Raw genomic sequence first — 25,586 nt, 5'->3', positions numbered from 1 at the left:
GAGAGAGAGACAGAGACAGAGAGGGGTGTTCTTCCATTTGTCCACTCCCCAGTGGCCACAAAGGGCGGGGCTGTGCCAGCCTGAAGTCCGGATCCCAGAGCTTCACTTGGATATCCTAAGCAGGTGCGGGTTCCCGGGGACATGGGGCATCTTTTATTTTCCTAGGCACGTTAGCGAGGAGCTGGATTGGAAATGGAACATCCAGGTCTTGCATCAGCCCCCAGATGGGACGCTGGTGTTACAAGCTGTTGCTGCAGGTGTCATTGCAGGTGCTGCAGTGGCTTCACCTGCTCTGCCGCAATGCCACCAGCCCGAAAACTTTCTGATTTTTTTTTTTTTTTGAAAATGCAGGTTTACAGAAAGAAGAAGACATAGACAAAAAGGTTTTCCGTCTGCCTGTTCACTCCCCAGTGGCCTCAATGACCAGAACTGAGCTGAGCCAAAGCCAGGAGCCAGGAGCTTCTTTTGAGTGTCCCACACAAAATCTTGAGGATCCCAAGGTTTTGATGATCCTCTACTGATGATCCAGCAGGGAGCTGGATGGGAAGTGGAACAGCCAGGGCACAAATTGGGGCCCTTTTGGGTTCCAGGGCATGTAAGGCAAGGATTTAGCCATCAGGCCATCATCATGCCAGGCTCCAAATTTTCTGATTTGTGTATGTGTGTGTGTTTAAAGAGGAAATTTAGTAACATGTAAATTATTCTCAATAATATGGACAAGAAAGTCTTTTAAAATACTCTTGATAAAAACGTAGTAGTAGAAATACATTTGTGCAATGACTTAAGTATTTTAGTCACACTGTTAACTCATTGCACACTTACCACTATATTAGGTCTATGGCAAATGTCCCTAAAAGCTTGGTAGTATCAGTAAATGTTCATAGTATATGCTTGATAAATAACTGTAAGTTTCCTTAATTTAGTGTAAAATACAGACAGAAAAATGACAAAGGTAATGGCATAAGGTTGTATTAGAAATTTTTAGGAGATCACAAACAAGTGTTCTTCCAAAGACTTGTGGAAAAATGGAGGTAAAAAATAAATTTATTTTGATCCAAAAATTTGTGAAATCTATGCACAGGGTTTATTTTTAATATATAATTCCCATGGATTTTTTAAGGAGTTCTTTATGCATGGATTACCAATTTTTTTGTGCCACGATAGATTTATCTTTTATTTTAATTCTTTGGGGATAAGAGGAATATGTATATTCAGATCACATTACCTTACACTTTAGTTGGGAAATGTATATTCCTGAAAACTTGTACACAGTGTTTTTATTTTTGTAAACAGTATTTTGTAGATAAGCTATTTTTTGAATACATGCGTTTATTGTCCACCTAACTATAATGTTTTATAGGCTTGCATTAAAATACACTTAGGTTCTTTTAAGAGGAATCTGCAATTTCCATATCTTGATCCAATTTATTAACACATTGGTGTTTTATTAAAATGCTGTTATGTTCCAGACACCTGTCATGATCCATTGTAGAGTTAGTGCATAGTGTATGTTAATACAGTTACTATAACCCAAATAATAAAATGAGACAGAAAAAAGCAGGTGTAAGAGTCAAGGTATATTGTATTGAAATTAAGGTATAATTAAGGTATATTGTATTGAAATTATTTTGCGTTTTGTTTTGTTTTAGATTTATTTATTTGGAAGGCAGAGCTGTGGGAGATGTGAGGAGGAAGAGAGGTTCGTATTCCCTCTGCTGGTCTACTCTGCAAATGGCTGCAGTAATCAAGGTTGACCCAGGCTCAAACTGGGAGACCTTGCTGTGGATGGCACGGGCCCAAGTCCTTGGGCTCCTGTCTGCTGCTTTCCCTGGCATATTAGCAGGCTGGTAGGCTGGACTCCAATCTGCACTCTGGGATGGGGTGTCAGCATTGCCCATGGCGGATTAGTACTCGGTGTGCTGCAGTACTAGCCCCATTTGATTTCCAATTTGTAACTTTTTTCCAATTTATTCCAATTTGTAACTTTGATGTTTTACTATATTAATCACACCCTGGTGTTTTGAAACAACATTGATTAGTAGTTTATTCTATTTGATAAAAGTTTTGAGATTTAATATTAAATTTCAAACATTTATTATGATTTCCAGATATTATCTAGGCGTATGAAAGTTAGACACATTTAAAATTGTTAGTGTTTTTATTTTTTTGGTTTGTGTGTATGTTAAGTAAATTTAAAATGTAAGGGCCGGTGTGGTAGCGTAGTGGCTAAAGTCCTCGCCTTGCATGTGCCAGGATCCCATGTGGGCACTGGTTCTTATCCTGGCTGCTCCACTTGCCATCCAGCTCCCTCTTGTGGCCTGGGAAAGCAGCAGAGAAAGGCCCAAAGCTTTGGGACCCTGCAGTCATTGGGAGACCTGGAAGAGCCTGGCTCTTGGTTCGGGTTGGCTCGGCTCTGGCCATTGTGACCACTTAGTGAGTGAACCTGTCTATAAATCTGCCTTTCCAATATAAATAAATAAATAACTATCTTTTAAAAAGTAATTGAAGAACTAATGATTTTCTTTTTTCAGATTAAACTTTTATCATGTGAAAACAAAAGATGAGTATGCATGAATTAAAAAAACTTGTTTGCAGTATTTATTTGAAAGGGAGTGAGAGAATGAGAGCAATTGAGCAATAGATCTTCCATCTGCTAATTCACTGCTGTGACTGCAACAGCCAGGCGTGGGCCAGGCCACTGCCAGCATCCAGGACTTCTGTCTTGATATGGGATGTTGGTTTCACAAGTGGTGGCCTAACCCACTGCACCACAATTTTGTCTCCACACACAAATACTTATAAATTAATTTCTTTTGAAGTCTTGGTTGTTCCACTTCCAATCAAACTGCCTGCTGTTGTTCCTGGGAAAGTGTGGAAGATAGTCCAAGTGCGTATGCCTCTGCCACCTGCCTAGGAGATGCACATGGAGCTCTAGGAGCCTGGATTGCTGTGGCCTTTTGAGGAGTGAATCAATGCACAGAAAATTGATTTGTACTGATTCTCCCCATCTCTGTAACTGCCTTTCAAACAAACAAAAAAAAGTGTATGTTTAAAAACAAGCAGGAGGAAGAAAAGGTAGTAAACCTGTTCAATAGAATGTTCTGTACATTAAAAAGGGGTTAATTCTGATTTCAGTGGTAATAACAGGTGGTAATCTGAGAACATGCTTAGATAATTGGCTCATTTTCTTGCTGTCACTAAGATAGCTCATGTTATGATGATTACTTGGCTCAGGTGCAAGGGCAGCAAGTTGCAGGGAGGGACTCACAGTCTTTAATACTTATATGTAGGAGAAGTGTGTGAAATCAACTCCAAGATCCTGCTGTCCTAGAAGCGGAAGTCTTAAGGAATCTTTTGTCATTCTTCAGATGAAATAAATACTCTCTTAAAAGCCGATATAACTGCTAAAAATTCCTTTTTAAAGACTTATTTATATGGGAGAACTATGGAGAGAGGGGAGAGAGAATCTCTTAATTCACTCCCAAATGACCACAGTGGTCTGGTTCCTAGCTGAAGCCAGTGGCTTCATCCATGTCTCCCACATGTGTGCAGGGGCCCAAACACTGCTGCTGTCCCCGGCACCTGAACAGAGAGCAGCTGGCATCCGTAAGGGATGCTAGTAGTGGGTTAATCCAGTTTGATGCCATGCTGGCCAGCAAGGCTGCAGAACTCTAGGGTAGTTCTACATTATTTTAAATGATACCATTTTGTCACAAAGTGGAGAGAGAAATGGGCCAAGTAGTTTGTAGCACATTCAGAATCCATTCAGTCACCAGTAATAATATTATAACAGGACATTGAATATGGTTTTCTCATGGAAACATTTTCAATAAAGGTTATGCATGGTATGACCCAGCTATCCCACTTCTGGGAATATATCCAAAGGAAAAGAAATCTGCATATGAGAAAGGGACCTGTAATCCTGTATTTACAACAGCATAGGTTATAATGGCAAAGATATGGAAACAACCCAGATGTCCATCCAAAAAGGAATAGATGAAGGAGCTTGGTACATCTACTCCATAGAATATTACTCAACCATTTAAAAGAATGAAAATCTATCATTTGCAGCCAAATGGCCCCAACTAGAAACCATTATAATCAGTGAAATAAATCCATCTCAGAAGGACAAATATCATATGCTCTGTCTGATATAAGACAACCTTCAAGCAAAATACAAGATCAGTAGATATATAGGTAAACATGCAGGTACATCTAGTCATCTAGAGGAACTGTGCAATAGACTATCATAGGGCCCGGTGCAATAGCATAGCAGTTAAAATCCTCACATTCAACATGCCAGAATCCCATATAGGCACCAGTTCTAATCCCAGCAGCTCCATTTCCCATCCAGCTCCCTGCCTGTGGCCTAGGAATGCAGTTGAGGACGGCCCAAAGCTTTGGGACCCTGCACCCATGTAGGAGACCCAGAACAAGCTCCTAGCTCCTGGCTTCAGATTGGCTTAGCTCCAGCCACTGAAGCTGCTTGGGGAGTGAAACATTGGATGGAAGATCTTCTTCTCTGTTTCTCCTCCTCTCTGTATATCTGCTTTCCAATAAAAAGAAATAAATCTTAAAAAAATAGACTGTCATATTGAGATGTGAGGATACAATGCAGTGTTCATGTCTACTTCCAGATCAAAGCTGACCTCCCCATGAAATGGTTAAATATATCTTGACCATAGGATGCTGGACCCTGCCTTTCTCCACACCCACAATGTCAGAATACACTTAAATAGCAGAATGATGGATTTATGACTGTTTCCTGGAGGACTGTGCTATTGTAATAATATAGGGAGAAGGAGGGAGAGTCCTCAAGCCTTTGGAACTGTATCATAAAATAAATGTTAATTAACAATAAATAAATAAAGGCTGGGCATGAAGTTGTGTTGACTTGAATGCTATGAAATTTTTAGTTTTCTATTTTTGTAGATTTTTTTGTTTTAAAGGAATTTTTTTAAGATTTGAATCTATTTTACTTGAAAAAAAGGGAGAGTCAAGAGGAGGAGAGAGGTCTTTTTTAGATACAGATTTTATTTTTGATGATGTTTACATAGTTGAGAAGGATGTATACTCATGTGGACTACTGATTAGTGTGGGAAGAGTCAGGGCATGAGGAAAAGTGGATAAGACAATTGCTTCCAGTTTTTTTTCTCTTTCTCCACCTGGAGGGAGAGAGGAGAGGGTTGCTGCCAGCAGTCTATCCACATCTGGATATCATCCTGGGATCCCCGATGTGGAGCCTGTTCCAAGGCTACTGCTTAAGTGACTTAGAAAATTTTGAGATGTCATTGATTTTGTTGCACCACGGTTGAGGAAATCCTTCCAAGGTCCATTGATTGACATGGTACACCCTAGAGTCTCCACTCATCCAGAAAGTTGCTGTCAAAGCTTGGCCAGGAGAGTTGTCCAATTTCTTCTGCCCCCAGTGGTATAAGACATCCTCTGCAGCCCTCAATGAACTGGTTGTCATGTCCTCCGTGATTACCTGGGCATGCTGTCCACTGCACAGGCTTCAACAACCAAGGAGGCCAGTTCTGACAGATGCACTTCATGGTAGAACCACACATCCTATAATTCACCCTGTGGTTGAGGTTTTAAGTTTGAGGGGGTCCCCAAAGAAACCTTGCCAGAGGTGACCCCAGACCTCACTCCTATATGTGCCAGCCAGTGCAGATTCCAGCTCGTTCCATCTGCCACATCAGTCTACACACACATTGGTGGTTGCAGATGCCCAGTCAGTTGTGTCTCCAGTCCCATCTCTTGTGTAAACCAATGGATGCTGTGGCCAGGCCTAATTCTGACCACCACATACTCATCCCTCATGCACACCAGCACACCAGCACACCAGCAGGGACTACAGCCTAATTGGAGCGACCCCCATCAATCCCACCATGCCTGCCCCCAGCCTCGGTTCCTGCACATGTTAGTATGTGCAGCAGAGTGGTCCAGTTGATCCTGCATCCTATTTGGCTGTCGTGCACATCAATGGGGTTGCAGCCTAGCTCAGTCTGACTGACCCCACTATCCAGACTACACTTACGTTGTCAGCTGCTGTTGCCTGTCCAACCAGGACTGCCCCTAGGTCTGGTTCTCATGTTCACTGGTGGGAATTGCAGCCCATCAGAGGGGTGCCCAGAGTTCCCCTACTAAGCCCATTCCCAGCCCCAGATCTTGCACTTCCCAAGTGGTTCTGCTGTCTAGCCTGACGGGACTTGCCCCCAGTCTGAGCACCTGCTAGCCGATGATGCAGCAAAGCCCGACAAGCCTTCACTTAACTCTAGCTCATACATGCACCAGTGGATATGGTCACTTAGCCCAGCCTGGGCTGCCTCAAGGCCCAGCTCTTGTGCTCACCAATGGCAGTAATGGCCCAGCAGGGGAGCCCTTGCAGCCCCCCTACCAGGCTCTTCATGTCACACCCTCCAACCCCCTGGGTATTACGTGTACTGGTGGGAGCTGCGGCCATCTGGCATGAACCGCATCACTTCAACATTTGCCAGTGGATGCTGCAGTCTGATTCAGCCCAGCCTGCCTCCAGATCCAGCTCATGCTGGCGAGTGCTGTGGCCTACCCCAGCCCAGCCATCCCCCAGTCCCAGTCCAGCCCAGCCATACCCCAGTGCCCGTTCTGATGTACTGGCTGTGTAACCCAACCTGTTCTGCACCCCATTTTGGTTCTCATAGTGAATGTTGCGCCCCCACACCTGACCCACACGTATTTCGGCTGACCTGGTCTGGGCTGCTGTCAGCATTGGTTCTTGTGCTCACCCCCTGGGACTGTGTGCTGATAGAAAAATTCCTCACACTCGTCTGTCAGGTCACCTCCCAGTGGCAGATCTTGTGCACAGCAGTGGGTGCTTGGCCTAGCCTGACTTGGCCCACCTCCTGTCCCTTCAGGTACCTGGCTCTTGCTGATGGGTGCTACAACCTAGTCCTGCCTGGCCCACCCCCAGACCCAGCTCTCACATAGCTCAGTGGGTATCTGAAACCTAGCCCACTCTGCCTCTCACAAACACTAACGGGTGCTAGAACATAGCCCAGTCTGGCACACCCCATGCCCAATCCACACCCATGTTTCAGTCATGTCCTTCCCAGTTCATGGCCCCCATTCAGGCTCTTGCAGTGGGCACTGGGAACTGCAGCCCACAGGGGCGTCCCATTGGCTCCCTGACCAGGCTCGCTGCCAGTCACAGATCTTGTGTGTGCTGGTGGTTGCTCTGACTCAGCCCAGCATAACCCATCATCCAGCTCGGCCGTTGCTATCGAATGCTGCACCTTGGACTTCCACAGTCCTCTAGTCCCAGCTCTTGTTGGTGGGTGCTGCAGCCTAGCCCTGCCCAGCCTGCCCCTATCCGAGGTTTTCATGCAAACCAGTAAGTGTGATAACCTAGCCTGGCATAGCCTGTACCTTCCCCTGGTTCCTGTACATGCCAATGTGCTATGGTTTGGCCCCGCTCTGCCTGGTCTGACCCCCTATAGCCAACCCACACACCTGCTGACAAGTGGAGCTACTTGCCTGGCCTGACCACCACCCAGCCCTGACTCATGTGCTTACCAGCAGGGGCTACAGCCCACCAGGAGAGTTCCCCAAGTTGCCCCACACCAGGCCCACTCCCAGACCCAGATCTCAGACATACCACCAGGTGCTAGGCTCTTACCTGGCATAGTCTGCCCCCTAGTTTGGCCTTTGTGTGAGCTGGTGGATGTTGCAGCCTGGCCCACCCCACACCCAGTTCTTGGGTGTGCTTGCAGGTGCTGCAGCATGGATGGACTAGCCCAGCCAGTTCTCGAACCCAATTCCTATGAGTGTCAGTGAGTTCTGTGTTGTGCTTGGTTTGGCCCGCCACCACCCCCAGCTCTTAAGCAAATCAGCAAATATTGTAGACCCACAGAGGTAAGTCCATAAATCCCCCATAGAATCTGCCCCAAGAACTGGTTTTCTTTCATGTTGATCAACCTAATAGGACTCATCGCCTGTTCTGACCCTCACAGGCAGGCAGCTTTCACATGTGCTGGTGGACGGTGGTCAATGCTGGCTAGCCCAGCTCAGGTATCCCGCATGGGTGTAATCCAGAAAAACCCTCCAGTTTCCCTCCTCTTAACCTCCCGGACTTAACCCCCTTGTTTATCTGCAAGTACAGTGACCTTGCCAGTGGAAGTCTCCCAGAATTCATTTCTCATCTGCAACATACTTCTCTCTCACACATCCCATACTCCCTTCTGCCTGAGCAATCCACAGCTGCTGGGCCTGTGAGCACTTGCGTTCCACAGCTCAGTCTTCTGGCAAAATGATGAGCTGGCCTGGAGCTCTTTCTACCCACCTGGGACTGAAGCATGTGCTCCAGTTCCTAACCCAGTCTTCTGGTACATGTGCCAGCTTGGGGCCCTACCACTCTGCCTACCTAGGACCAGTACACATGCATAGGTCCTCAGGCCCACACTGGCTTGCCGACCTTGGGCCCTATTGCCTGCCCACCTGAGGCCCAAGCACGTTCACAATCTCCAAGCTCAGTGTACCAGCACATCATGCCAGTGTGCCTGCCCAGGGCCCTAACCCCAACATCTGCCCAGCCACCTATCTACCCAGAACCCAAGCACTTGCATGAGTCCCCAGGCCCACTTTGCTGCCTCCAGGTCAACTCCCCAGGCCATGGATAGAGAGAGGTCTTAAATCCACTGGTTTGCTCCCAAATGGCAGCAACATTCAGAACTGGGTTGATCTGGAGCCAGGAGCTTCTTCTGGGTCTCCCTTGTGGGTGGCAGTGGCCCAAGCACTTATGCAATCCTCTGCTGTTTTCCCAGGCACATTAGCAGGGAGCTGGATTGAAAGTGGAGCAACTGGGACCCTATAGGATGTTAGCAATACAGGAGACGGATTAGCCAGGCTAATCCCTGTAAATTCTTGATTTATTTGTTTATTGATTATTTTTCTCTCTCAAAAAGGCACCTGATAAATGTTACGAGAACAAATCCTTATTTTTTAACTGAATTTTGACAGTCCTGCCACAGTTAATAGAACACATATCCACTTCAATTGTCCAATTCTTGCAATAGACAAAATAAGAATGGGAGAGAATAGGATTCTCGTTAAGGTGGCTGTATCCTGCATTGACATGCCTCGCTCTGTTTCTTGGATCACACTCCTGGCTCTAGCTTCCTGCCGTTGCAAACCCTGGGAGGCAGCAGGTGATGGTTCAGGTGTATGTTTCCTTGCCTTACGCAGAAGTCTTAGATTGAGGTCCTGGATGTTGGCTTTTGCCTGGCTGGTGGCTTTGGCCTAGGTAGCGAACCGGTGGATGGAGGTCATCTTTGTGTGGGTATGTGTGTCTCTTGGATTAAAAAAAAAAAAGATGAAAATAATTTATTTGGAGGCTTCTATTGATGTCATTTGAAATAAATGTGATGGGAGTTTATTTTTCAATAGAGATGTTGTCTTCTTAAATTGTAGAGGTGATAAAATCTAAGACAATTTGTTTTTCTACTACATTTACAATTTAACAATATTTTTATATGCTTAGAAATATTAAATTTAATGCAATTTAATATAGAAATACCTGACAGTTTTAATTTTGGTAAGTGTTTTTGTTTTGCCACTCCCACATCTGTCTTCATACACAACCTTAAGAAATCTGTCATTTCTCATCCATTTTCATGTTGGATTGTTTCAGGTGAAAACACTTGTTTTCATTTGAAAGTTAAACTTTATATTTTTGGCTTATTGAACTAGAAGCAGTTAATGTGTCAACTTGAATTGATAGGTATATAGCTAGTAATCCTTAAAGGCTAACTTTCAGTTCACTTGCATATTCCCAAAAATGGTGATGAAAAATGACCTGATATAAACCTGACTTGCAGTAGTATCTGGACCTTGTTTTCTTGTGAACTCTACATCGTTCTCATAATCCTAATGAGTAGCAGAAGATTTGGATATCTTTCCTAGGCCGTTGAATCAGCCTTCTTTTCAGAAATAACGCAAACGGGACACCATTTCACATATTTCATATATACAGCTTTAGGAACATAATGACATTTCCCACCTTACCCTCCCTTGATCCTTCCCTCCTCCCTCCACCTTCCTTAGTTTTCTTTTAGTTTTGGCACTGGTGCAGTTTCAGTTTACTTTATAATCACAAGCTAAATGCTCCTGTAAATCAACACTTCAACAGTAGTAAGTGGAAAAACCACTGTTGCTCAGGAGCGCGGACAGACCAACCTTCTCAGTGTTACATCTGCAGTCTGTAATGAGACCACTTGAGAATCGTTTTTGGTCTCTATCTTTCTGGTTCTTTATCCCAGGCCCTAATGTCGGTTTTTAGTGATTCTAGATATTCCTCTAAATTAGGAGTGTAATTTCCTCTTACAGGTTGTTCCACAGGAATGGCTATCAGTAGGAGCAGATCACAGTCTTTGAGTGAGTTATTGGAACAACATGGCTTACTTTGCCTCTGGGAGGAAGTCCTTGAACTGTAGAACTCACTGTCATTGCAGCTGTACTAATGAGTAACTGCATTCTGTCCTCAGTGACAGTATTTTTCATATAAGCTTTGAGACTTCAGAGGGATCCCAGAACCTAGCCATGCCTGATCATTCCACAGGTTTCTTTATTTTCTCCTGAATGTAGTAGTGTATTCCTAAAAGTGAAGTCCTGTGTTAGATGAGGTTTCAAGGAAGCAGAAGAAAGAAAGTTGAAACAGTTGACTTCCTGTGGTGTTAGTGTCTTTTCAGGTATACTTGGTATTTCAGGTGCTAACGAAGTTCTAATTATGTCTTTCAAGAATGTGAAGTCAGATTTCCCAAATGTACATCATTTTCTCTCTTTTGCATATCAAATATTTTCAGGGGTTACATTCTTAGTTATGGTTTCTGGAATTGATTTTTTGAAACAGTGTTATATATATATATATTTTATTAATTACGTTGCATTATGTCTTAAAGGATCATTGAGTGATCCTAACTAACTGTAATAGGAAGGGAAGAAGCTGTAAAATCTGGTTAATAGAAAGTAATTGATCTTTGAGGAATTTAGATTCTATGAAAAGAAAGGCTGAACTGAAAATTGGCCAGTCCAGTCTGTCTTCTTTGTCTTCTACATGGTGAGACCAGAGGTTCATTTTGCATCTGGCCTTGCTGGTACTGTGCCCTGGAAACTGCCCCCAGGAGTAACTGAGGCGAACCTCAGACTGTTGGCATTAATTGTCCTTCCCTCTAGGCTCACAGTCCTGTCACTCAGGACACTTTGCAATCTGTAGCATTTTTACCTTCTCTCCCACTACACCCTTAATTAAAACTTCTAGTTCCTCCACTCACTCTATTGATTTTTGTAACAGGTATTTAAATCACGGTTAACTCTGGCATATTAAATAGCCTGCCTGGTGTTTAAACTTTCTTGGCATTGAAAGCTCTTGTCATGTTTCGTCTTCCGCATCTTGAGCTGTCACCCCACAGTGAGCTGCTTCTTCAGTTTAACTGGTACATTATTTAAAATTGGCCCCCTTCTAACATTGTCTTTTATTTAAACGTTGCTTCTGTTCCTTGCTCTTGACCTGCAAACCCTGACTTTCAAAATATTTTTAAAATGCCCAGAGGGGCCCAGTACAGTAGCATGGTGGCTGAAGTCCTTGCCTTGCATGTGCTGGGATCCCATATGAGCATCGGTTTGTATCCCTGCTGTTCCACTTCCCTCCTAGCTCCCTGTTTGTGGCCTGGGAAAGCAGTCAAGGATGGCCCAAAAGCCTTGGGACCCTGCACCCACGTAGGAGATCTGGGGGAGGCTCCTGGCTCCTGGCTTCAGATGGGCATAGTTCCAGCCTTTGCTACCACTTGGGGAGAGAACCAGCAGATGAAGATCTTCCTGTCTCTCCTTCTCTCTGTAAATCTGACTTTCCAATAAAAAATCAGATAACTCTTAAAACAAACAAACAAACAAACAAAAGCCCAAGGCCTGGCATGATAGCTTCGTGGCTAAAGTCCTTGCCTTGAACATGCTGGTGGGAGACCTGGAAGAAGCTCCTGGCTCCTGGCTTCGGATTGGCTCAGCTCCAGCAGTTGCGGCCACTTGGGGGGTAAAACATCAGATGGAAGATCTTCCTCTGTGTCTCTGCTTCTCTCTGTATATCTACCTTTCCAATAAAAATAAATCTTAGAAAAAGTTCAGGGGCCTGGTACGATAGCATAGTGGTTAAAGTCCTCACCTTGTATGCCCAGGATCCCATATGGGATCCGATTCTAATCACGCCAGCCCTACTTCCCATTCAGCTCCCTGCTTGTGGCCTGGGAAAAGCAGTCGAGGATGGCCCAAAGCTTTGGGGCCCTGTACCCACGTGGGAGACCCAGAAGAGCTCCTGGATCCTGGCTTTGGATTGGCTCAGCTCCAGCCATTGCGGTCACTTGGGGAATGAACCATTGGACAGAAGATCTTCCTCTCTGTCTCTCCTCCTCTCTGTCTCTTCTCTTCTCTGTATATCCGCCTTTCAATAAAAAAATGAATAAATCTTTTTTAAAAAGTTCAGAAATGTGCTGTCTGTAAAATAAATCACATGTATGCATAGTTAGCTAGAAATAATTAAGTCCCCCAGGAGCCAGTGCTGTGGCCTACGTTTGCAGCATCCAGGATGAATGCCAGTTTGAGTCCCTATTGCTCCAGTTTCGATTCAGTTCCCTGCCGTTAGCCTGAGAAAGCAGCAGAAGATGGCCCAAGTCCCTGGACTCTTGCACCAGGAGGGTAGACTCAGAAGAAGCTCCTGGCATTTCCCTGACCCAGCCCTGTCTGTTGAGGCCATGTTGGGAGTGAGCCAGTGGATGGACAATTTCTCTCTTTTGTCTCACTTCTCTGTGACTCTGACTTTGAAGTAAAATAAAAAATGAGAGAGAGAATTAGTCCCATTCTCTTTGCAGAACTCTTTGTTGAACTCAGGTTCAGGGGGGAATTTAACAATCTCCTTGCTTGTGACCCAGTGGAAAGAAACGGTGGAGCTGATGGACACTCTGTCGGTCCTTGGAAACCAGCACGTGTGGGCCTCTCGGTTGCCCTTCATTTCTCCAGTTAGTGTATTACTCCACAGGTTCCTTCCTGATTGTTGTTTTTGGTATTCCTCACAACTTTCTCCCCATCCCTTGTGGAAGGTCACTTGGGCACACCACCCTTTCCTCCACAGGTGCAAACACACACCTGCATTGACCATTGCCTTCCTTTGTCTTTTTCGTCACCTGTCCTCTGTGAAGCATTCCTTCCAGAAACTTCTCACTTGCCTTCTTGTCCTCTTTTCTACCAGCCCCCTTGCATTTGCATCTACTTATATGCAGCAGTTTCCCGTCACTGCAAAATAAAACAAAACCCAAACCAAAGGAAAAAAAAAAACCCACCACGTCTTTTCTAAATTTCAAACACATTGCTCAGTTTTTTTTTCTTGTGGTTTGTTTGTTTTTCTCTTTTTTCTTGCCTTCAAAGTCTCTCCTTTTTAGAGAATCACCTATTTTTCTTTTGTTTTGCTTTCTCCATAATTTCTCAAGCTTGTAGCAGTTCGGCTTCTGCCACTGTTAGAGTCTAACTTCTCTAACAAGGTCATCCATGTTCTCTGTCCTGCAGAGTTCTTTTTGTCTCGTTTTGCTTGGCCTTCCAGCAGCATTGCGTGCAGTTTGCCATCCCACGCCTGAAATCTGAAATACTGATTTTTTTTCTGAGTGTCTGTCTCTGTAACACCAGACTCATACGCTTTTGTTTATAGTCTTTCTGCTGCTTCTGTGCTAGCCCCTCTTCTGCCACCAAGGATTAAATGTGGAGTGCCTTAGTATTAATCCCTGGGACTCCTTCCATTGCTACTGAGTGTCTCCCTCCAGAGTCTCATCCCTGTTTTCTGATTTCATTTATACCAACAACATGATGCATTCTATTAACTAAGATGATTCCTGCTGCAATATACAGGAAACATTGACTTGAAGTGTCATCAGGCATTCACAAACTTACCTTCTCATGAATTAGAAGTGCAGAGATAAGATGGACACCAGGTAACATGACAACAGCTCAGAGGGCCACTGTTTCTTTGTTGCAGTCCACTATCCATAGCGTTAGATTTATTCTAGGTTGCAAGATGGCCATATGAGTTGTGGACATCACATCCATACTCAGTGATATTTAGAAGAAGATAATTTTTTAGGATCTGGGAAACCTATCCTAAAGGAATGCGTATCATACCTTTCCCCTTTCTGGTCACTTGACCATTCAGCAGAAAGGGGAAATAGAATTACCATGATTGGAACAGAGTAAATTTGGAAATGGCTTTTGGGAATCTCATCCCTCTCCTCAGACCAAAAGTTTTTCAGTGACCTCCTGTTGTCCTTCAAGTCTCAAATTCTTTACAGTGGCCTGTGGGGTTCCAGTAAATTAACTCTACATATCATAAGTTTGGGGCTATAGAATCTTTATAATTTTATAAATGTAGCTTTTTAAACATAAAAATGTGCCGAGAGATGAAGTTTTGATACTATTACTACAGTCTCATTTCTTGCAGTCATGCCGCGTGGAGGTCAGGGCCGCTGCTGAGCCTCCTGCAGAGCTGAGGAGGGCCCTGCAGCTGAGGGGCTGTGGCCTCCAGCAGCTCCTGCTGTGGACGGCATGCAGCTGAGCTGCACCTGTGTGCCTAGTGTCCCTGTGCTGCTGCACATCGTGACCCCGGAGGCGTAAAACCTGTGTTTACAATAAACCTTGTTAAAGCAGAAAGGGATATTTCCAATGTATGCTGGATTCCATTCACACTATTTTAAGACATTTTTAACAATTATGTATTTGGAAAATGTATAGTACATTGTATTTTAAAATTAGAATAAATCAGGTATTACTGTATTTTAGTGCTTTGCTTATTCAATCAGCTAAATTATTGATGGTTCATCTTTTTTTCTTTTTATTCTTAAATGAATAGGCTACATCCTTCTGTTAAAGTTAATTTTCATCCAATTTCAAACAGGCAATGCTGTAATTTAGTTTAAAGATCTTTATTTAGGTGAAAACAAAACAACTAATTCTCCAACTTTCAAGTAATATAATAATTTAGATCTGGCAATAAACTGCGGATGGTACTAATTTGAACAATGTATATTTGTGGAATGGAAGTTTCCTGATTGTTTAGTCTGAATTTTCCTAAATATACAAATCATGATTCACAATACTTGTTTAATACAGACACAAAAATAGGAGCCATATTAAAAACACAATAAAAATGCCTTTCTGATCTAGACTTTTGTGGTATTAATGCTATCTAAGGGTTGTCAGTATGTATAGTCTATATCTCTGGAAACTTTGGTGATAAGAGGAGAAGGTGTTAGAATCAATGTCCTTTTGTTTTGCTTTTGTTTTTTAGACACAGGTCAGTTTTGTCTGTTGGTTCTGTTCCTAAATGGCCACACAGTACAGAGGGCTTTTCTGGGACCCTGGAACACAATCGGGTCCTCCATGTGCATGGCAGGAGCCTGACAACTTGAGCTGTCACTTTGCCTTCTCAGCTTCTGTGTTAGAATGCTGTAATGAAGAACTGGGCTGGGGTATCAAACCAGGCAATCTACAGAGGTATGGGCATCTTACCCCGTGTTGCAGTGGTAAGCCAAATGCCTAGGTCTTATAATTGACTCTTAAAGTATTTATTTGAAAAGGAGAGCGACAGAGAATGAGAAAATGGTATAGTGGTTGTGGCTAGCTAGGAGATTCGGAGTCCTATTTAGGTCTCCCAGATGGGTTACAGAGAGCCAGGTACTTAGACCATCTTCTACTGTTCTTCCAGGAACATTAGCAGGTACCTTGGTCAGAAGTGGAGCAGCCAGGTATTAAACTGCCACCCGGATAGGGGATGCTGTCATTATGGGTAGCAGCCACAGAAGCTATAGGGGCCATGCTGTCCCCTATAATTTATTTATTAGCAGTTTATATGGTAAAATGTTAATAAATTATTATATCTCAGAAGCTTCTATAATTATTATTTGTAATTTTTTTTAGTTTGAAAGCTTCTATGATGTTTCTTTTTAAAGTCAATGATGACAGTAATGACCATGAAAAGGACAGGAACTACTTAAAGGTGAGGAAGAATTCCAGAGAAAGGAAGGGGAGGCACATGCATATGGCACTGTGTCACATAATGCAATGTAATTAATAAAAATAATAAAAAAAGGAACATGTAAAAAAAAGAAAAGAAAAAAGTCAATAATCATGGTTGGAAAATTCTTTGATAGTTGATTGTTTTTAATAGAAACTTTAAAAGAGTACCTCTTTGCTAACTTGTCACTTAAACAAAATGGCATGTAAATTGACCCTGGTGAGTTTTTAAAGTGTGTAACTCTGCGGTTTCTACTATACTTATAGGATATTGCAGCCCCATCTCCATCTAGAACATTTCATCACATCAAAAAGAAAACCTTAAAAAAAGTGAAAGAAAAAAAGAGAGAAAGAAATCCTAGATCTAACAAATATCATTGCTTATTTTCTTATTCCAGCCCCTGGCAGCTACTAAAATTTCTATACGGATTTGCTTATTATGAACATTTTATAGGAATGGAATCATAATTTATGGACTTTTGAGTCTAGCTTCTTTGACTTAGCATGATATTTTCAACATTCATCCATGTTATGGAGTGTGTTAGTACTCCACTTCCTTTTTGTGGGTTTATAATAACCCATCTTTTGATGAAGTACTCAAAGCCTTTTGTTGACTTAGGTGAATTAGTTGTCTTATCTCTCATGTTCATCTGTGTATGGTCTCCATTTTTGCACAAGGGTAAGCAACTGAGGTGGCTCAGTTGTACAACATGTGCTCCCATCTTGGAGCACATATCTATGCAATTTTCTCTGAAGTTGGGATTGAGTGTAGCTGTTTAATTGGGAAGCCCTCTAGGAAACCTCACTTGGGAGATCCTCAGACCTTTCTCATATGTTCCAGTTGGTCTCAGTCTGCCCCTCGCACCAGTCAATGTATGTCCCACCCCAGCCCTGGCTCTGTCATGTGTGCTCTGGCAGGTGCTGCATCCTAGTCAACGTGACCCCTACATATCCCTATGATGCCCACCCTAGTTCTCACATGTCCCTGTGGGTGCTGCAGCCTAGCCTGGCCAACCCTGTCCCCATTTCTAGCTCTGACAGGTGGGTACTGTGGCATAGCCCAGCCTGACCTGTCCCTAGCCTTGGCAATTGCACACACCAACTGGTGCCACAGCCTAGCAGGGGTATCCCCAAGGATCCCCTGCCAGAACTGCACCAACTATGGTTCTTTTGCATTCTGGGGGGTACTGGCCTAGCTGGTGTTGTGACCTAGCCCAAGCTGACATGCTCCAAGCCCAAGCTTTTGTGTATACCCGCAGGTGTTACAGCCTAGCCCGTCTTGGCCCACACCCAGCCCTGACACTTGGTGCTGCAGCCTACTCTGGCCCTTTCTACCCCCAGCCCTGGTTCTCATGTGCATGGGCAGGTGTTTCAGCCTGACTCACAGAGGCCCTCCAGATTCCTTCTTTTGATCCTCCCTTCTCAGCTTTGTTCATTACCTGCAGGTGCAGTAGCTTGGTATGTGAAAGCCCCCAGAAATCATTTTTTATATGCCATATCCTCCCGCAGTCCCCATTCCTACCCATCAGCAATCCCTTAGCCCTTAGCTGGCGAGCACCCACAGTGGTGTGGCAGGCATTCTGCCTCCTCCCTTCAAGATCTTTAAAAAAATAAATAGAAAGGCAACTTTGCTCATACATTGGTATAGTTAACACAGAGTATGTGTTCACCACGCCAAGAGTACCCACCAGCTACAGGCTACTTTTCTCCTAGCATTTTAGCACTTACCTAGATATGAGACAACCTAGACGTGTATTCATTTTTGTGTAGGCATGCTTTTAGTTCCTTTGGGGATATACCCAGGAATAAAATTTCTGCATCCTAAGGCAACTGTTTTTCCTTTTGTGGAGCTGCCACTTTGAAAGAAACTGTACCATGTTATATATACCAGTAGTAGTGTATGAAGATGCTGTTTTCTCTACATCTTTGTCAAAACTTGTATTGTCTTATTTTTTTTTTCATTGTAGCCATCATAGTGGTTGGTGAAGTGATAAATGATTGTGCTATTTTGTTTTGTATTCCTGCAGATTATAGTGCTGCAGAGCGGTAGTCTTTCTACTTGTTGAATTCTTCATTTAGTAAAGGATTAAGTATGTGACTATAAAGTAAATTGAAAAAATGAAAAGGAAGGAAGAGTAAGAATTATCATTAAGAGCTCAAAATTGTATTTATAAGATACATGGAATTGGTTCTATTTGCATAAATTTAAAAGGAGCAACACTTATGGATTTTTCCTGGTCTGGGTTGCTGTCCTTACAACCGGTTACTTTTCCTCCATTTTTTTTCTGTGTTAAATTTTGTTTTCCTGTTTTTGCCATGACCAGTGATTTTATAATTTTTTTGGAGGGGGAATTGTTCCAAGCTTTAATCCATGATTGTCTTCTTCACAAGTATATCAAAATTAGGATGCTGTCAGGCATTATATTGTCATCTTTATATTCTGGGCAGGGAAATCATGTCTCCTGAAGTTTTAATTTTCTCTTTCAGGGCTATAGCTTTTCTCCCTCTATTACTTAATTGTAAACCGTTCATATGTGAATGCTTAATAAAATCTAAAGTTTAAGAGCAAGAAAAGGAAATACCTTTTTAAAAAAATTCGTAAGTGATCTGAGAAGATAGAAATTTGAATATTGGCAGTGTACATGGAGTCTTCAACATATGTTTTGAAAAAACTTTGGATGGCCTTAATAAACTTTTACACTGACACCATGCTAGTTGATACTGAGGTGGATTAGAAATTCAGGTTGAAAAGCGTTAGTTCCTCAGGGCTGGTGCTGTGGGGCTGTGGGTCACTGCATCCCTCAGAGGTGCTAGCTGGAGTCACAGACCTCCTGTGTCTCATGCAGCTCCCTGCTAACGGGCCTGGGGAAATGGCAGGCAACCGTCCACATGGTGAATGCCTGCACCCATGTGGGAGACACAGATGAAGCTCCTGGAACTCCTGCTTTCAGCCTGGCTCAGCCTTAGCTATTGGGGCCATTTGGGGAGTGAACCAGTGCATGGAAAAATCTCCATCTTTTTCTCTGTGTCTCTTTTCTGTTTTTGTAGCTCTGACCTCTAAATAAATAAACCTCAAAAAAATAAAACACCATTTTTTGGTCTTCACAACTTGAAGGCATTCTGTCATTGTTTTCTAGGTGCCATGTTGCTGCTGAAAAAACTGAAATCTCTTTGATTTTTGACCTCTTCCCTTCAGGCTCCACCACTTTTATTTTAGAAAGATTTATGTATTTATTTATTTATTTATTTATTTGAGTGCCAGTTATAGAGAAAGAGAGGGAGGGAGAATGAGACAGGCAGAGAGAGAGGATATTGATCTTTCATCATTTGGTTCAGTAGCCGGATGGGGATGGCTGCAGCATGGGGCAGGAGTGGGAGGGTCCCTCCCACTACCCCTCCCCGGCACTTGGACCATCTTCTGCTGCTTCTCCGGGCTGTTAGCAGGGAGCTGGGTCAGAAGTGGAGCAGCTGGGATTGGCACTGTGGGTGGTACCTTTACCTCCCACGGCGGTGAGAGCACCTGAGCACCTCCCTGCCATTCCAACACTGGGAATTTGGTGGACCCTTCCCTTTTAAAGCTGCTTTTCAAAGCTAGATACTTTTCTCAAATTAATTTCTTTCCTTCCCCTCCCTGTTTTCTGTTTTCTTTTTCACTCATTCAGATAGTGTATCACCTAAAGTGTTTTTTAAAGATTATTATTATTTCCTTACCTTCCATTATGTATGTCTTGTCTCTTTGTCTTCTTTGTGGGAGATTGCCACAACTTTAATCCTTTTTAAAGATTTATGTATTTTTTATTGGAAAGTCAAATATACAAAGAGGAGGACATCTTCCGTCTGATGATTCACTCCCCAAGTGACCACAACAACCAGTGTTGAGCCCATCCGAAGCCAGGAGCCGCCTCTGGGTCTCCCACGCAGGTGCAGGGTCCCAAGGCCTCGGGCCATCCTCAACTGCTTTCCCAGGCCACAAGCAGGGAGCTGGATGGGAAGTGGGGCTGCTGGGACATGAACCGGTGCCCAAATGGGATCCTGGCGCATGCAAGGCGAGGACTTCAGCCACTAGGCTACCATGCCAGGCCCAACTTTAATCTTTTAATTGAGTTTGTTCTTTATCACATTTTAGAATTTCTTGAAATTTCCCGTTTATAGTGTCATATTTATTGTTTATAAATACTGTTCTACTTCCTATTATATTTTGTTCTTTAATATTTACCATTTCTGCATTTTCTGATTCCTCTCTCTTCCTCCTCCTATGACCGTTTTTCCTCCGCTTGATGCAGCCTGTTTCTCTGATTTTAACTTGTTTTTAAAAGACCTGTTTGAAAAAATACAGTGACAGAGAGGGAGAGCGTGAGAGAGAGTGAGAAGGAGGGTTGGAGAGTGAGCAGAGGGAGGGAGGGAGAAAGAAAGTTCTTCCATTGCTGGTTCATTGCCCAAATTACCACAACAACCAGTCTAAGCCAGTCTGACCAGGCCAAAGCAGGAACAAGAAACTCCATAGTTGTCACCCAAGATGGTTGGAAGGAACCCAAATATTTAGGCCATGTACTGCTGCTTTCCTAGTCACATCAGTAGGAAGTTGGATCAGAAGCAGAGCAGTCTGACTTGAACTGGCACTGTACTTGGGATGCCAGCAGCAGCTCAGTGTGGTTTGTCACAGTGTGTCCTTTCTGTTGTTGCACAGTTACTCTCAGATGTCTGGCTGCCCTTCGTGGGAGTCTGTCTGTACTTTTGGGATGAGACAATAAAATGCAGGCTAGACACCCTGTGTTTAGGCTTCACTGTAGGAACATCAGATGGCAAAATGGCTTTTAATTTGAGTCTGTTCACATGTCAGTCTCTAAAAGTCCTTTCTCAGGGATCATTTAATTTCTCCATACAGGTATTATTTGGAATATTTGGTCTCTTGCCCAAGCCTGAGAGCAGGCATCTGGAATTTAAGGGACTACCAGTTATTCATGATGTATTATGTGGCTTTTTGCTTAATTCCCAATTACCTCTTCAATTCCACTCCAATTTACAACCACTTCAGTTGCTGTCTGTTGAACTTAACGTTGAATTGCAGACTGCTTACGATGAACTTTAGGTCCTTCCCAATTGGATCCTCCTGTGATCCCGGCACTCCTCATTACTACATTCCAACCACTGTCTTCTGTGCCAGATATACTATGGTCTGCTACATTCTTTCTCAGTTTGGTCTGTTTTGCACATGCTTTTTCCATGGTGGGAAAATGCTTTTTCCCTTAGTGGGACTAGCTTTTTTTCCTTTTCTTTGGAAGGTTGAGCATATGAAAATGTTATAGAATTCTAATCTTTTTGTGTGCTGACATGATGCAGAAGTGGAAAATTCCATGTTTGATCTGCTGTAAGAGGTTGCAATTCTATCATAGACTGACTACAAACATTATATGACGTTACATTCAGACCTTCAGTATTAGGCATATATGAGTCATTTGTGAATTTTGTGCTTAGATTCTGAAACCCATCACTGGATATCTCATTTGTATTGCAGGTTTTCCAGAATATGAAAAAAGAATTCACTATCTAAAATACTTCTGGTCTCAGGCGTTTCAGATAAAGGATATTCAAGCGCTGTATCATCTCCTTAAATTTCTGTAACAGACCAAATCAGTTAGGTTTTACAGTATAGAACAAGTAACTTAAAATGTCAGTGGTTTGCAACTTTGTATCCCTGGAGAAATGAATTGTTACTAACATCCTTTTTGTTTGCAGATGACATTCTTACTTATGAGACTTGTTTCTGTGAATAAAGATTTTTTGAACTTTCCAAGTTTATATATTTGTTGGTTGTTTCTCTTGTTTTTTGGCATTTTTTTAAAATTTGGACAGTTACCCCACACACACTCTCTCTCTCTCTCTGTCTCTCTCTCTCTGTCTCTCTCTCACACACACAGACAGATGTCTTCCATATGCTGGTCCTCCCCAACACCTTAGCCACAATTACTGGCACTGGTCCAGATTGAAGCCAGAAGTCCAGAGGTCCATTCAGGTGTCCCATGTGTGAGCTTTGTTTCCTAATGGGCACAAGTATTTGGGCAATCCTGTACTGCCTACAAGCACTGTATCCTGGAGCTGAATTAGAAGCTGAGCAGCTGGAACTTGAACCTGGATTGGTAGCTGAGTGCTGTGATATAGGATGCTAGGCTTGCAGGCGTCAGCTCAGCTTGCAACACCACAGTGCCAGCCCATTTTTCTGTTTGAAATTATGCTTAACATCATGTCATTAAAGAATTAGGAATTAAATCCTTAATGAGATTCCATTACAAGCCTGTTAGAATAGCCAAAGTCCAAAAAATAGAGACAACATCAAATGTTGGCAAGGATGTGTGGAGCAGCAAGAACGTTCCTTCATTGCTAGTTGGTATGTGCACTTTGAAAGATGAGAGCTTTCAAAGTTGAGTCCATCTGCCCATAGATATCAGAAGATCAACATGCTGCCTACAGTCTTTCACAGACTTTTTTTTTCTAATAAGGTGATCAAGTGAAGAATTAGGCTCATCTTTAAATCTGAATCCCAACTCAAGTGTGTGAAGAAGGTTTTTGTGGATCACCTAGGAAGGAGGAGGCTGCTCTACAGAAACACTGATAAAGCAGATTTTGAGAGGCATGGAATTGGGCCAGCACAGCAATACGGACTTTTATTTCTGGAGTTCATGTTCAGTGGATCTCACACTTGTGAAAGGGCTCTGATTCTGCTGCTAGGCTTACCTTTGCATATGCCCAATAACAAGCCAACTCTCTCTTCTGGGTTCCTTCTGCCCATATCCTAAAAATCAAGGACTTGAAAAAATATTTATCACAACAATTGTTAACACACACAAGGAGAAGTTTCAGGAAAAGAATGAGTAACATCTGGCATGTTTAATTTGTGATGTTGGGAAAACCTGGTAAAGGGGTAGTTCCATAGTTTAGCAGTTTCATTTCTATGTTTTTTAAAAAGATTTATTTATTTTTATTGGAAAGGCAGATGAGGTTTTCAGAGAGAAGAGTCAGAGAGAAAGATCTTCCATCTACTGGTTTACTTCCTAAGTGGCTGCAGTGGCTGGAGCTAAGCTGATCCAAAGCCAGGAGCCAGGAGCTTCTTCCGGGTCTCCCACACTGGTGTAGGGTCCTAAGGCTTTGAGCCGTCTTCGACTGCTTTCCCAGGCCACAAGCAGGGAGCTGAATGGGAAATGGTGCAGCCGGCCTTAGAAGGTGAGAATTTAGCTGTTGAACCATCATCACACTGGGTTCAATCAAGTGGTATTTTAAAACCAGTTTTGTTTTCATCTTATTTAAAAGACTGAGATAGATGGAACGAGATCTTCCATCTACTTCACTACCCAAATTCCAACAATAACTAGGATTGGACTAGACCAAAGACAAGAGCCCAATCTGGTCTCCCATGCAGGTGGCAGGGGCTGGTACCTGAGCCATGGTATTGTGCCTCTCAGAATGTATATTATCAGGAAGCTGCATCAGAAGTTTGTGACTTGAACCACTCATCCCATATGGGATTCTAGGACTCCAAGCAGCGACTTCATGTCTGCCCCCCAATGGAATATTATCTACTACCAAAACAGTGAGCTATTACCCTATGAAGTGATTTAGAAGGATGTTAAGTGTATACTAAATGAAAGAAACCAATCCCAAAAGGTTATATACTATAATTTCCAGCTATATGACATTCTGGAGAAGTTTTAACTGTGAAGACAGAAGATTAGAGCTTGTCAGGGGTTTCAGGAGGGAGGATGAGTGGGCTGAACACAGGTGGTTCTCCATGCAGCGAAGTTACTCTGTGTGCTGCAACATCTATATTTACTTGCCATTCATTAGGTATATCTCAAAACCCATAGAGTATACAACAGTAGCAGTAAACTGTGAACTTTACTTGAAATAACACATTATTATTGTTTATAAAAATATCTCCCACTCTGGCAAGAGATAATAGAGTAAGTAGGCTGTACCTATATGGGGGATAGGAATAGATGCAAACTCTATTTCCTGCTCAGTTTTGCAAGAAATACAAAACTATTCCAAAGTAAACATTTTATTAATAATATTTCTTAGAAATATTTCCAGGTAAACTGAGAAAAGTATTATTTAAGAACAAATTGTAAAAATACTTAAAAATGCAATTGAATATCTTCATGATCTGAAATATAAAAGACTTGTAATAACAGTATTCATAAAGGAATACCTAACTGGATTGCAGTATAATTTCTTTTTCAGACTTTTTTGAAGGTTTTATTTACTTGAAGAGAAAGAGTTGAGCTGGGAGGAGACACAGTCTTACATCTGCTGGTTCTCTCCCCAAATGGCGGCAACAGCTGGATATGGACAAAGCTGAATCCAGGAGCCAGGAACACTATTCTGGTTTCCTACATGGGTTGCAGGCGTTCAAGCGCTTGAGCCATGTTCCACTGCCTTCTCCCATGCATTAGCAGGAAGCTGGGTGAGAAGGGGGCTTGCCAGAACTCAAGCTTGCACTCAGATATGGGCATTGCAAGCAATGATTTCACCCACTGAGTGCGATGCCAATCCCTTAGTATGATTTTGTCAGTGGATTTCATTTTCTTATTTTTTAAAGACTTACTTTAAAGGCAGATGGAGAGTCAGAGAGAAAGATCTTCTATCCACTAGTTCATGCCTCAAATGACTGCAGTGGCCAGAGCTGAGCCAATCCGAAGCCAGGAGCAGGAGTTTCTTCTGGGTCTCCCATGCAGGTGCAGGGTCTCTAGGCTTTGGGCCATCCTCTACTGCTTTCCCAGGCCACAAACAGGGGGAAGGATGGGAAATGGAGCAGCTGGGACATGAATTGATTCCCATATGATATCCCAGGGCTCGCAGGGAGAGAATTAGACAATTAAGTTATCACACCGACCCTTATTCAGTGGATTTTAAATTACAAAAATGAAAAATATCTTATGAGTAGCCTTAAGTGAAAAAAATATGTAAATGCGAAAGTGATGTGGACAGCCAGATAATTTATAATTGCTAATAGACTTGTGAAAGTTTTATAACTAAGTAATAAATGCATATTAAAATAATTTTCAAATTTTATGCAATATTCAATGTAAATACTTGAAAATATTTTAGGCTCATTTCATGCAAAATAATAACTACTTTAAAATCTGAACCCCAGTGCCAGAAGAATGGCACCTTTGCTGCCATTTGTTTTCACATTGTCCTTCCATCCCACTTCCCTGCTCCTTGAGTTATTCTGTGCTCCCTGCTTTTATGTTTAACATAGATTGCATTAAAATACAGTTCTCCAAGAAGGAAAGCTTAGAACCAGACAGGAAACGGTCAGCATGTATTCACATATACCTTACTAGGTAGGACACAAAGATTAGTTACTCCTCACTAAGGTATTGAAGATTTCTCTGCACACCCCTCCTAAAACTGTTCTGCACCTCAACTGTTGACATATGCCTTGTTAGAGTTATAAGCCAGTTTAGACTCTCCTAAAATCTGTCAAGTTCAGCAAAATTATGCTTCAA

At 42.8% G+C, this 25,586-nt stretch overlaps 1 protein-coding gene across 5 annotated transcripts in view; it reads left to right on the top strand.

Moving 5' to 3' along the window:
- Positions 1 to 25,586, top strand: part of ZMYND11 (zinc finger MYND-type containing 11) — a 108,066-nt gene that overhangs the window by 5,437 nt on the left and 77,043 nt on the right. The window contains exon 1 of one of the 5 annotated variants that reach the window (XM_058669549.1): positions 1,681 to 1,699. The exons of the other annotated variants lie outside the window; for them this stretch is intronic. The gene's annotated coding sequence lies outside the window, so the exon portion shown is untranslated. Of the gene's footprint in view, positions 1 to 1,680; positions 1,700 to 25,586 lie in introns of those variants that run through there. 5 annotated transcript variants of the gene reach the window in all.

The sequence above is a fragment of the Ochotona princeps genome, chromosome 10, assembly GCF_030435755.1.
Source record: "Ochotona princeps isolate mOchPri1 chromosome 10, mOchPri1.hap1, whole genome shotgun sequence".
In the NCBI taxonomy this organism is placed as follows: Eukaryota; Metazoa; Chordata; class Mammalia; order Lagomorpha; family Ochotonidae; genus Ochotona; species Ochotona princeps.
This window is presented reverse-complemented; position numbering and strand designations above follow the sequence as displayed.